This window comes from Hipposideros armiger, unplaced genomic scaffold (genome assembly GCF_001890085.2).
Source record: "Hipposideros armiger isolate ML-2016 unplaced genomic scaffold, ASM189008v1 scaffold_181, whole genome shotgun sequence".
Lineage (NCBI taxonomy): Eukaryota > Metazoa > Chordata > Mammalia > Chiroptera > Hipposideridae > Hipposideros > Hipposideros armiger.
The window spans coordinates 64149-77877 of NW_017731531.1; the positions used below are offsets into that span (position 1 = coordinate 64149).

Genomic DNA, 13729 nt, shown 5'->3' on the forward strand with positions numbered 1-13729 from the left:
AGCGCCAAGACAAGTCATTGTCTTTCAATCTTGCTGTGGAGGGTGCAGCTCTGTGGCCCATGTGGGACTCGAACCAACAGCCCCAGCGTTAACAGCCTGCACTCTAACCACCCGAGCTAACCGGCCATCCCTGGTATGTTCTTTAAGAATGTATAAGCTGCTCACTTGAAAGAGTTGGATTTTAGAGTAGTATTGTGGTTTAGCAGTAGTTAGCTATTCTTTAGAATAAGCTTATGAATGGTTCATTTTCATCCTTTCCATCTCTTTGTTTTAAAAAAGAAAAAAGGTGACCATGTGTTCCTAAGACTTTTGAATTATCACTTTTCAATATTCTAATCAGTGGAAGAAAATGAATAATTATAATAGAATTGCTGCCTAAGTATTTGAGGGGAAAATAACAGCGGATCTCTATTTCTTACTTTAAGCAAACATATCTATGCAAATGTTAAAAAAAAGAGCCCATAAAAGTATTTGAATAAAATAGAAGCAATTTTTTGTAATCTTGTGGTGAGTGAGAGCTTTCTGAGCCTGATGTCACAGGCAGATGCCTTTGACAGATTTGTCCCCCTTGTCTATGACACCATCCGCAAGCTTAGCATCATTTATGCCAAGCATAGGATGAAGAGTTTTCCATATATTGTCTGATTCTGTTCCACAATCCTCTGGAGACGATATTAGCACCCTCTTTCATAGATGAAGGAGATCAACTTAAAGTCCCAGTGGCAAAACCGAAAACAGAGCCCAGTTTCTCCTGACTGCAAAGCCTGTGCTCCTTATGCCACTGTTCTGTCTCCGTAAAGACAAAAACACTGGGGAATATTTGAAACATTGAAATTCAGTGACATCCACTGAAAAGACTAACATAGTTAATATTAAAGAGTGTTTTGTAAATCAACAGGAAGAAAACAATCAGGAGAGCAAGGGGAAGGGCTGTGACAATAGGATATGTGTTACAATCTGTTCCCATACCTGCCAGTCCTCTCCTCACGGCTGAGGTGTGGGCTTTGTTAGTGAGGCCTTTGCCACTTTGTGATATTTTCTTCTAGTACTTTTATAACACTTGTTGTTATTTATATATTCTAATCCATCTAGAATTTGTTTTATTTGTTTTCTAGCATGGTTGAGGGAATCTAAGTTTTTTCTCCTCCATGAAGGTCCAGTTGTTTTAAAATCTTTTATTGAACATCTCATTCTTTCTTCCGTAATCTAAAATAGTATCTTTATCTGGACTGTATTCTATTGATCCAGTTGTCTTTTCCTGTACTAGTACTGGTATCACACTATGTAATTCCAGGTGCTTCATAACATATTTTGATATCTGTTAGGGTAAGCTCCTGCTTTTGATTTTCTTTTTCATACATTTCATAGCTATTCGTGCATATTTTCTCTATAAAATGTCAACTGACCAGTTTTTATTTAAAGACCATCTTGGGATTTCAATAGGATTGCACTGAATTTGTCAATTAATTTGAGGAGATTTGACATCTCTACAACATTCTAGGAATGTGGTATCTCATGTCATGTATTCATTTCTTCTTAATGTCCTTCAGTTGAATTTTAATGTTTTCATCACATAAGTCTTACACTTTTTTCGTTAAATTTATTCCTAGGTACTTCATGCATTTTTATTGATATCACAAATGGGCTCTTTCTTCCATTTTCTTAGTCAGTTATTTGTGGTATGTAGCAAATCTATTGAGGTTTATATGTTGATCTCTTGATTTTGTTTCTAGCCATCAATTCTCATATTACTTCCAATAAAAGTTTAGTTGATTCACTTGGGCTTTTTAGGTTGTCCATTATTTCATATGCAAACATGTTTTATTTCTTCCTTTCTAGTACTTCAATTTTCTTATTAAATGGATTAGTATCCACTCAACAATGATGAACAGTAGCAGTAATAACAGCCATCCTTCTCTTATTCTTGACTTTAAAACAACACTGTTGTTTAGGTGTCTGGTAGATATTTTTATTTTCTTTCCTACTTCTAAGAGTTTTTGTTAGGAATTGTCTGTTGAATGTTATCTAATACAGTCAATAAAATGCATTGTCAGCTGCATGCAAGATCCTAGGTTAGGTACTGTGGACGAGTCCAAGGATTAGTAAACAGGACAGAATGCCTGTCCTCAAAAAAACCCCAAAAAGTTATCATCTCCCGGGGTAGATAAAGATTTAGAGATAGTGGTCATAGTGATGGACAGTCACAATCATCTTTTCTTCCAAGACAGATTCATTCTCATAGAATTGCATCAGAGGAAGGTAAAGAAGGAAGCCCAAGGTGAATAATAGTCTGGCAATTTTTGTTTTCCATGATGGAGATTATTTATTTCTATATAAATAAAACATAGAAGGAAACGGAAGCACACAATATTTCACAAAGCCCTCTTGTGCACACGCACAGACATGAGCTTGTATACGTGTGTCCTGCACATTGGGCATGCCCACCGGCCCCCTCAATGAGGAGAGCCAGCCGGCCACCCCAGTGCTCCCTGTCCTCCCTCTTGGCCATCCTCAGCATGTGTCTCTTTCGCAGGCCAGTTCTCCTCATCATCAGGCTGGCGCAGCATTTTACAGACCTTCTTTTAATTCTCTAGTTATGTTGTTGTACCGCTTCTGCTGCTCCTCAAACAAGCAAGTCTCCCTGCTATGACTTGTGGTCTGTGGGGCTGACGAAGGAATCACCAAATATTCTCTGGGAGCAAGATTTCTACTAAGTGGTAACCTGTTATTTAGATTTCCAACACAAGGCGGCTCCAGGACAGGCCCCCTATGTGCAATGCTGAGAAAAGTATCCTGCTGCTCCTTCACAAGATGCTGGGCACTGATCTTTGCCAGCCTGAGCGTGTCACTAGCCGTGTACAAGGATAGGTTTCAAATTGTTCTCTAGTCTGGCAATTTTTAAAGTGGAATTTTAGAACTAGAGAACTTAGAACGTGTCTATTTCAATCTCCTCATTTTACAGTGAGGAAACCAACAAAGTCAGGAAGAATACTTATTTACCCTAATGCTTTGCCTGGATTCAGCCAAATTTGCTCCTTAGCCAAGGCTGAGGTAGAATGGGACTGGCACAGATGCATCTGCTGTCACTAGTCCTTTAAGGAAAAGAGGGTGGAGAGGGAGAGGTTTTGGTTGTGCCTGTTCTGCTGGTGGTAGGCATCAGGCCAGGCCAGAGGCCTTCTAGGAGGCTCTGTACAAGGGGTAGGGAAGGCACATGTCTTGGGGTAGGAGGGCTGGTCTCCTTCAAGGCTGATGGAAGGTAGAATAGACGAGTCCTTTCTGTAAAGTAGCGGGAGAACTTCCCTGCTCATCCTATGGCTTTTCACACCCCCACTCGCTATTCCCTTTATCCAAACCTCAAAGAATTTTAACTGGGAGACCTTAGATAATAGTTTGTGTCTTCCTTTTATAAAAAAGAAATGGGGAAGGAAAAAGGGAAAGAGAAAAGGTTGTGCCCCATGGTCATACTGCTAGCGAGTGTCAGAAAGAACATGGTTCCTTTCCCGTTGGTGACTTCTCTGTTGATTATACTGTGCTTGGGCTGTGACGCACATTTTATGTCACGACTCAGTGCACACACACCAACCACATAGACATAAGGAGTTTATAAAACTACTTATATACTCTGATTTTTTTTTTATTCTGTGTGTACTCAAAAAGGATATTTTGTGTTTTAGTGCTGGTCATGACCTTTAAACTGATTTCATGACTCCCTCACTTGTCAGTGACAGCTGGCAGTTTGAGGGTCAGCGAGCTGGATAATTTGCACTCAGACATTTAGTTGTTGTGATTTAACTCATAGGATAAAGCAGCTAAGAAAATAAAAGCACCTTCTCCCCTACCCCCAATAAATGACGCATGTGAGACTAAGTCCAAAGCGGACTGATGTAAAATGCTTCTAGGGAGAGTAAAGTGCTCTGCCCAGTGCAGTGGTGTCTTTTTGTTTCATTTTTTGTTTGTTTTTCACTGCACGAAGGCACTTGACCAATGACCAAGAAGGTGAGTGGGGTGAAAACCCTGCCTATACTCCATGCTAAGCCACATACAAAAGTCTCTCCAGAGACATTGTGGGGTCATTTTGGACAGACCCAGAGAATTTCTGGAAGCCCAGCATGCATGGGATTATTTTCAGGATCCCAGGTCTGTGGTGATTTTGCTCGTTGTGATTATGGGCCAAGGTACCCATTTAGTCCTAATAAGTCCAGAGCTGTATACTGTGAGAGACATGGAAAGTGGCATGAATGACTAATTGTCGGTGTGTGTTTCACTCCAAGGGGCCTTTTTCAGTTTCTGCTGTGTAAGAGATGCTCATCGGAACGTGAGAGTCAGGTAAATTTGAGGAGGATAAAGTATTGTGGCAGGAGAAAGCAGGGAAAATGCAGAATTAATATTTCCCTGTCTGTTTTCTAGGAGAGCTTTTTGTAGTGAAGGCAGCCGCTTTGGCTTAGGGATATGTATAGACCTCTCAGTGCCATAGGCAAGAAAAACATGGCACAGAAAATACGTGACCAAGATTCTTCTGGTGAGGATGAGACTTTCAATAAGGATAAAGGGTAAATGACTGGGGACAATTTAGAATTCTTATCTAAACTGAGGAAATAATGACTAGTTTTAGTTTAGTTGTTCCTTTCAACAGTAAAAGCCTTGGCATTAGTCTTCTTACCCCAGGGAGCCCAGCGAAGTCATAGCAGAGAAGGGTCCAGGTACAGAACAGACTACTGACAAGCTCCGCGAGGAAAGTGAGACAGCTCATGACAACACCACAGGATGAACTCTGTCCTGCACATTTTGTTTTATAATATTGGCTTCTCAGCATTGCTGGTCAAGTATTTATTTTTTTTGTCATAAAATGTATAAATTCATAACCAACTCTGGCCATGTGGTAAAGAATTAAAATGTAAATAGTTAAGTATTTACATACAAATAACGGGCCATCGGCCAGAAAAGCAGGGCTAGAATTAGAATCCCTGTGGTAGCCAACACTTCCTCCAGAGTCATTGTAGACAAAGAAGGATGAAGAGAGGCTTCTCTCTCCCTCATTTCCCCAGTACAGTCAGTCCCTGGGAACTGGAGAATACTTCATCCCCAAGGGGTGTCTGTTATTAAATCAAATAACCATTGATCGTGGTGCTCTCTTCCCCTGGTTCACCGAGTACAGTAAGGCACAACATACTTGACCTACTGCCCATCGAAGACCAGCCACTTCTGGCCCCTCCCGTCAGGTATCTGGGGCTGCCAGAATATTTGGATCACTGAGGCTACCTTCACAGCAGGGCCTGTCTTTGTCCCCACACTCTTAAACTCGTGCCCAAGTGTCTGCCCTGTCTTAGTGTAGAGGGTTCTCTACTTTTACAAGCAAGTGGAAAATTCATATTGGGTCTTTTTGGATTTTTAACCTTAAAAATCCCAACCTTTGGATAGCTAGCAAGGAGGTGCTGGAGGGATAGGGTAAAGAAGAATGTGCCAGAGCAGTAATTGCCCCAAACTGCCCTCTTTAGTCCTTTACGTCAAAAAACATACTTGTGGGGCCACTTCTCCATTCACAGGTACTGCCCTAGCCTCTCCTGACCCCACTGAGGGTCAGGTGTGTGCTGCTCAGCTCCCTCCAGCTCAGCCCAGCACCAAACCTACCCACTGCCTTCCTCGCCCAACACAGATCCATGGCTGCATGATTTCAAGGGATAATGCCAGCTCAATCTGCAGAAAATACAAGCGTTCCCCCACCTCTCCCACAAAGAAAGTCATTTAGAAATAACATTTAGTAAGTCAGTGAGAGTTAAATACCTGAGTAAAAGAAATTGTGAACAAATAAGATTTGATAATCTACCTAAATGAGCACAGATAAATGTCAGTGGTTTAGTAATATGAGATGAATGGTGCCAACTATGTCCGGGCCAATAGCACAGAGTCCCCAGAGGAGCAGTGGGACTGGGAAACAGCCTGGCATGTTTTGCTGGTTAGGTAGGGTTCCAGGCACTGTTAACGGGCTACCAGCTCCTTATCTGGCTTATTAGTTTGCTGATGCTGTTCTCTGGGTGCCTGCCCAAATACCTCCCAAAGTTTCTTACTGAGAATGAATAACAAGTGTTTTTCTCTTCAGTGGGCCAGCAAATACTTCCTGTGTTTAAAGCACAACCAGGGGTAGTCAATGGTATTATAATAGCTATGTGCAATGTCAGAGGGGTAGTAGACTTGGGGGAGTTATCACTTTGTGAGGAGTGTAAATGTCTAATCATTATGTTGTTTTGTACACCTGAAACTAATAATAAAAAACCTGGAAATAGGGATCAGTGGAGTGTTGGGAATCCAGGAATGAAGAGAAACACATTAGATAGTCTTGGAGACTCATTTCCTTTCTCCTTTCAGTAGCTCAGTGGAGAGCTACTTCAGCAGGTACCAGTGAGCAGTGTTAAAAATGGATTCCCCCTTTCTAATGAGATCATTCCTTTCATCAAACAGTTTCCATGTTAGTGGTATAGATGTTCCCTGCCATGCCATCCTATAAACGTGATGCATTCCAGGCAGGCTCCCTCTCTACAGGAGCTCTAGCCATGGGACACAGTGTCCAGCTAAGTCTGGCCTGATTTCCTTCTCTGAAAGCTTGGGAACTGAGTAAACTCTGTTACTGTTCTGCTTGTAAGGTTCCCTGAAAAACAACAAAACACTACTTTATATTTGCACATTTGGTACTACTGTCCTCTTTATGTGACAGGGGGTCAAAGAATTTTGTGCCCAGGAAAATCGATCGGTTGTTGGCATGTCAAGTATTGTGGTAAAAGGGAAGACTTGGAGCTCGGGACTAAAGTCCCCAGCCATTACGAGGGCATCATTCATTAATATACCACTCAGAGGGTCTCGAGTCTGTCTGGCTCAATCCCTGTATCAGATGGTGTGCTGATTATCTGGTGATATGTAACAGGTCACATGAGAATAGTGGCGTACAGGGCCGGCCACGTGGTGTGTTGGCTAAGAGCTGGCTTGGGATGCTAGCTCTGAGCAGCAGGGCCCAGGTTCAGATCCCACATGAGGGCCAGTGATGCTGCCCTCTACAGCTAAGATGGTGAACAACAGCTCGACCTGGAGCTGGGCTGCTGTGAGTCGCCGGCGATGGCATAGGCTGCAGTGGGGCTGGCCAGCAGCTGGCCTGTGCTTTCGTGAGCTGCCATGAGCCACTGTGAGCAGCCGTCCAATGGCTGGTGAGTGACTGCCTCACCCGTGAAGAGCGTTATGATAATACCAACATGGGCCAGTGAAGCAACATCCTCCACAACTAGACTGAAGAACAAAAGGACAGCAACTTGTCTGCCCCACTTCCCTGATTCCCCAACGCTGTTCCCCTCCCATATTCCCTAATAAAAATCTTAAAAAATAACATAGTGGTTTACAACAACAATAAACATTCCTCAAAATTTCTGTGAGTCAAGAATTTATGAGTGGCTTGGGCAGTTCTGGCTCTGGGTCTCCTGTGAGGTTCTCAATATAGTGGCCAGGGCTGCAGTCATCTGAAAGCTTGACTGAGGCTGGACTGCCCGCTTCCTAGGTGGCTCACTCACATGGCTGTTCAGGGGCTGCAGGTTATTGGAGGGAGGCCTCAGTTCCTTCCATATGGACCTGCCCACATACTACTTGATTGAACATCTTCACAACATGATGACTGGCTTCCTCCAGAGTGAGCGATCTAAAAGAGAGAAACAAAGACACAAGTTATCCTTTTTATGGCCTAGTCTCAGATGGTACATACAGTATTATACTGTGTATAATGCGCACTTTTTAGCCCAAATTTGTGAGGGAAAAATAAGGATGTGCATTATACATGGGTAGTACTAATTCCGTGTCTATATAAATGTTTTTAACTCTTTTATTTATGCTTATGAGTAACTCTAGAAATCAATAATGATATCCATATGCAAAATAATACCCTGGAATACGATAATCAGTTTTGTTGAACTTAACAACGAACTTGCAATGATGAAGAGTTCTTGGCCTTCAATGATGTGTAAATATCGTAAATTTGGTACTAGCACATAAAATTTCTTGTACCTTGTATCTGTTCTTGTGTTTTTTAATTATTTGTTACATAAAATTTCTTGTACCATGTTAAAAAATAAATGCTGATTCCTTTATAATACAAAAACAAGTACCTAAATGTAAACAAATAAAAATTTGAATTAAAAAATTAAAATGAAAGATTTTTTCCCCTGAAAGTTTGGGCCAAAAACGTGGGTGTGCATTATACATGGCAAAATACAGCAATGTCACTTCTACATAACATGAATAGTCAGAAGTCATTCCTAAATCCAGCTCGAATTCAAAGGGAGAGGATTCAGACTCCACCTTTTAAAGAAAGAAGAGTCGAAGAATTTGTGGACATATTTTAAAAGTGCCACAGACAGGAAAACAGAAACCACTGTAGGTATTTCAAGTAAAAAAAAAAAATTAAGGCTTTATATAAACAATTGGTGCTTATCATCCGAGGGGCTAAGGTGCTGAAAGTTGGAGTGAGGGGAGGGCACCACTAGCTTTCAGGTTCCTTTGCCACAGCTGCTTTCCATAGATTCAAAGTTGCTGCTGCCACTCAGAAGTCAGGAAACTTTGGGAAACCACTGCTGAGGTGACTGCAGCCCCAAGGCTGGTGACTGGTGGGGGTATATGGAGTCCGACATATAGCCTGCTTGTCGGCTGCTACAGAACAGAAAAGAATGACTTCCACTTCCTTTCCACCTTCCAGAATTCACACAAGTAGCTTTCATTGGCAGAACCCTGTTGTCAAGGGAATCTGTGAAATGTGGTTCCCAGGCTTCCAGCATCAGCAGGGAAGGGGGTAGAAATGGATGTCAAGAGCCAAATGAACTAGCCAGCATACCTCCATATACAGGTATGGTGAGGAGACCTCACCTGTATTTATTTGAAGGTGTCCTGGTGCCCTACTCCTTTTCTTGTAGGCTTATGGGTGTTTCAGGCTTGGTCAAAGGTGGGTTGTGTCTACATGGAGTAGCATGGTGGAGAGCTGGCTAAGTCAGAGACCTGGAAAGGTGTCATTCTAGCTGGGCAGCAGGTGAAATACTGGATGCTGATGACATGCAGCCATCCCCAGAGGTGACTGGAGAAACACCTGGCGTTGATCCTTAGTTTAGTCTCTGGAATGTTCTCATTGGAATGAAAAGGTGGGTGAACAGCAGGCAGTGCAGTAAAGGAAAAAACATAGCCCCCATTCAAAATGGCTGCCAGAGAAAAGGTGTCCATAGGGAAATATAATTTCTGAAGATATGGTCTATGGACCTCAATACTCAAACATCCTTGGGATGCTTATTGAAAAGGCTGATTTGGGGAAGAAAGGAAAGACGAGAGGGAGGGAGAGAGAAAAGCTGATCCTGGACACCTCCCCTTGTCAAAAAACAAACGAACAAACAGTGCCAGACACTAAAAGTGATAAGGACAGATTTTAATCAGTAATATACTATTGCAATAGTACACGGGAAAGAGTACATTGTGAACTTTGTAAAGGAGAACCACTTAAAGAGAGCCATGAAGATGGAAAGTGTATTTTGGGGCAGTGACTCATGGTAAGTTGTTTCTTCTTGTTGGGTCCAGATAATCAATAAAGAGGCTGGATGTCAAATTAAAGTTCCCTAGATTTTATTAAGCTGAGCTCAGCGACCGCCTCTCTAACTAAGGAGAGACGGCCCTCCGGCTCGGGGTGGGGGGTGGGTGGGGGGCGGATAAGGTTTTTATAAGATAGGGCTGTAAGCAAAGTAAAGTACAGAAGCCAAAAGAATGTGTAATTATTTTCGTTAAAACCGCATTCTGCTGTTGTAACAGTGTTGTTATGTGCAGGTGTCTTAACAGTATATCGTGACTGGGTTAAGTTGACTGCACAAATTGTTTCTCAGAAATATGCATGTCATCAACTTTAGAAACTAAGGACGGGGTTAAAAAAAACTAAAGTCAGCTTGCTCCAAGGCCTCCTGAAATGTTAACATGAAGGCAGAGAGAGGAAGGGGGACCTTCAAGGCCTGAGGAAGGGGGAGGAAGGGGACCTTAGGAATGTTGTTCTTTAACCTTTTATTCCCCAGCAGAAGCAAAGCAGGTGTACAGAAGCAAAAAGAGCTGTTAGTTTTTTTTTTTTAATGGTCCAGTCCAGTTGTGATAAGACTACTTCTGTAAAACATTCTTAATGTTTCTGTTGCAACCCATTTCTTGTAAAGCTAGGCGTTTATTGTCTTACTGGGAAGTTCTGCTTAGAGTCTAGCTGGAGTAGCTGAAGTATGATTTTTTAAAAGTGAGTCTGTCCGGCCTAGGGTCCGGGCTGAGATCCTTACATTCTAGTACCTAAAAGGGACTATTTAAAGTCAAGCTAGGGCCGGCCGAGTGGCTCAGTTGGTTAAGAGCTCGCTTGAGAGTGTGAGCTCTGAGCAACAGTGGTTTGATTCCTGGCCCAAGCTGCGCTGCTGCTGAGCTGCCAACAGGTGGCAGGATGGCTCAGCTAAAAAGAAAATAAATAAGTCAAGCTATCTCAGGCTCAGACTGATAAAAGTGTAGGGGTGGGAAACTGTCACTGTGAGGTGTGTTGGTTATGATATATGTATACAGTGAAAAGTCTTTCCCACCCCTATAACCATAATTATATTCTTCCAGTGTTTCTAAATGCATCTATAACAAATATGAATACACAGATTTTAAAATTTGCTTATTTCTATTCCCCTACCTCTTTCCTCAAAAGCTGGTATGAATACACTTTTCACACCTTATTTGGAAGATTTTCCATATCAAGGCATCTTCATTCTGTGGTATATTTTTCCATTATATGAACACACTTTAGTTTATTTAATCGGCCCTGTATTTAATGGACATTGGAGTTCAGTGTTTTAAATAACCTAGTGCATGTGGTCTTTTTGATCTATGCAATTATCTCTGTTCAGTAAATTCCCAGAAGCAAAATTGCTGAGCAAAAGGATAAATGAATTTGTAATTTTCACACATATTGCCTATTTAGACTTCATCAGGAATTGTACCCATGTCCTCTCAGCCTGTCAACAGAAGGTATTAAACTTTTGGTGTTTGCTCCTCTAATAGCTAAAAAATGATAACCTTTTATTAAGCACTTCCTTCACTTGGATTCATGTGCCATCAGCCTGTGTTTAAGACCTTGTTTTCCATTCCTGCTGTTGCCGGTCACCTTCCAACTTTGGTTCAAGTCTTTACAGGGTTCCCACCTGGTGTAGGAATACACAGGATTGGGTGGTGGTTTGGGTTGGCTTGGAGCAGATCTAGTTTCAAGCCCCATTCCACCACTAAGTCCAATAATGTCAGACAAATTGCTGACTCTTTTTGAGGTTCTGTTTTTTCATTTTTAAAATGGAGATCCCTCAGAGGGTTATTTAAGGACAAAATCAGATGCCTGTGAGTTGCATACATGAGAATGTCTGGTAGGCTCCAGAAATGGCTTCTGAGCACATTAGAGTTTTCAAATGTCAAACGGAAGGCTTTAGATAGAACATGTTAGAAAGGCACAGTCCCCACCCCAGCGTAGCTGGGCCTGTGGCGTGACTTAGGCTCATTCACGTCTTAGTCTTGCCTTGTCACCCCCTCCTCACATAGAGCAGCCAGCTTTCTCTTTGTCTTGTGTTTTGCCTTTATCTTTCATGAGTCTTACGATTGGAAAATGCCAGCTTAAGGTCATCGAAGCTGTGACCATCCACTCAGTGTCAGAAGTGTTGTCCTGGATATTATAGGGAACTCAAGGGAAGAAGGTCAGGATGTACAGAGCAACGCTGGACAGTGATGTGAGGCACCAGCACACACTAAACACACAGACGCACAAACGCATATCCAGCTCCATCATTCTTAGAGCTCAGCTTGAAGTTAATCTGGGCATCCACAGAGAGCAGCATTTCTTGGAGTGTAAGTGTCAGGGATACAGATTCTCACCAACACTTTAGAGTTCCCTTCGGCAGGGCGGCGAAGGCGCGGCTTGCGGACACCCGAACCTTTGTCAGCGTGCTTCCCTTTTCTTCCCGGCATCCCTGTTTCCGTTTCCTCCAGGCTCTTTAGTTCCCCCACCGCTGCGAGGCACTTGGCGCCCAGGGCTCCGGTGGCGTCATTATTGCGCGCCGCGCGGACTCCCGCCGGTGGGCGGGGGAACGGCTTTGCGGCCGCGCGCGGCTTTTGCGGAGCTGCCGTTCGTCCGGAATCATGGCGCCGTCGCCGTGGAAGGCGCTGGTGGGCATCGGCCTCTTCGCCCTGGCCCACGCGGCCTTTTCCGCTGCGCAGCATCGTTGTTACATGCGATTAACAGAAAAGGAAGATGAATCACTGCCAGTAGACACAGTTCTTCAGACACTTCTGGCCTTTGCCGTTACCTGTTATGGTATAGTTCATATTGCAGGGGAGCTGAAAGACGTGGATGCCACTTCAGAACTAAAAAATAAGACGTCTGACACATTAAGGAATCACCCATCATTTTATGTGTTTAATCATCGTGGTGGAGTGCTGTTCCGGCCTTCGGATACAACGGATTCTTCAAACCAAGATGTGTTCTCCAACCCATCGTGGAAGTTACGAAAACTTGAAGCACCGCGTCGTCAGGATTTTTACAAATCCTAACAACAGGACGGCACACAGAGCTGGAATATTGGATTTTGGGGTATAAAACACACCTCCCTCCCCCATTAGTATTTATATTGATCTTTCAGACCTAATTAAAAAACGTTTATGGCCCTTGTTTGTAAACTGTTAATCAAATCATTGATGCAGTGTAAATTATCTGTGAAATGAGTCTTTGATCTTTCATAGAGAGAATTCTTTTTTTGTTTGTTTAAAGCAAATTCTCATCTTTTGTAAAAGTCACTGTTTTCAACACTGTTCTTTGAAAAAATGTTGATGGTTTTGTAATTATATTTTTCTTAGATTTCTTCTCTTTTGCACTACAGTGTTTAGGATCCGTTTGGAAACCGTGTGACTACTGCATTTCGCAGCATGAATGATAGCAAAATGTTCTTCAGTTCTTAACAACAAATGGACTTCTCTAAAGAAATTTTAAAAGGTGACTTTCTCCGTTTATCTTATGCCCCCTGAAATGGCTCTGCTTCAGCAGATAGTTGTCAGTTTTTAATTTATCCATGACTTTTCACCCGACTCGACTCCCATATACCTTCTAACATCAGCTGTCTTGTTTCATCACATCTCTGGGGTTCTGTGCACAAGTGAGCAATTTTTGTGTCCGAAATTCTTTGTCACAACAAATATATTTAACAAACTCAACTTGCTGTAAAGCTACTTGTGTTCTCTTCTTTTATCAGTAAGAAATCTCCTTAATCGGTTATGTAGTATAAGAATAGTTGAAGATAGACCAAAAAGACCATTTGTGATTTTAATTATCCTGCCTACGTAGAAGACTAGTAATTACTGAGGAAAACTGATTTTTCCTTAGCCAGTTTAACTTATTCAAAGTCTGCTATTTTATTGCACACCGTACTAGTGAATTAGTAAAAATAAACTTCTCATGAAAGGTGGATTTCAAAGGAATTGGGCCAAATATGTTCTAAATATTTGAAACTATTGTCTTTAATTTAAAAATAATTAAGGTCATTTAAGAAATTGTTTTGTAGCTTCGATTTCTAGCAGGCTTAGAGTTTTTCATCTTCATTGTATGTTGCTGAAGATGAGGAAGAGGATACAGAGTAGAATATTTTCAGAAACAGTACTTTTAGGGGAAATTTGGCTAGCTCTTTGA

General features: G+C 42.1%; 1 pseudogene; it reads left to right on the plus strand.

The window, feature by feature from the left end:
- Positions 1–12120: 12120 nt before the first annotated feature.
- Positions 12121–13268, plus strand: LOC109388089 (membrane magnesium transporter 1 pseudogene; annotated as a pseudogene).
- The last annotated feature ends 461 nt before the right edge of the window (positions 13269–13729 follow it).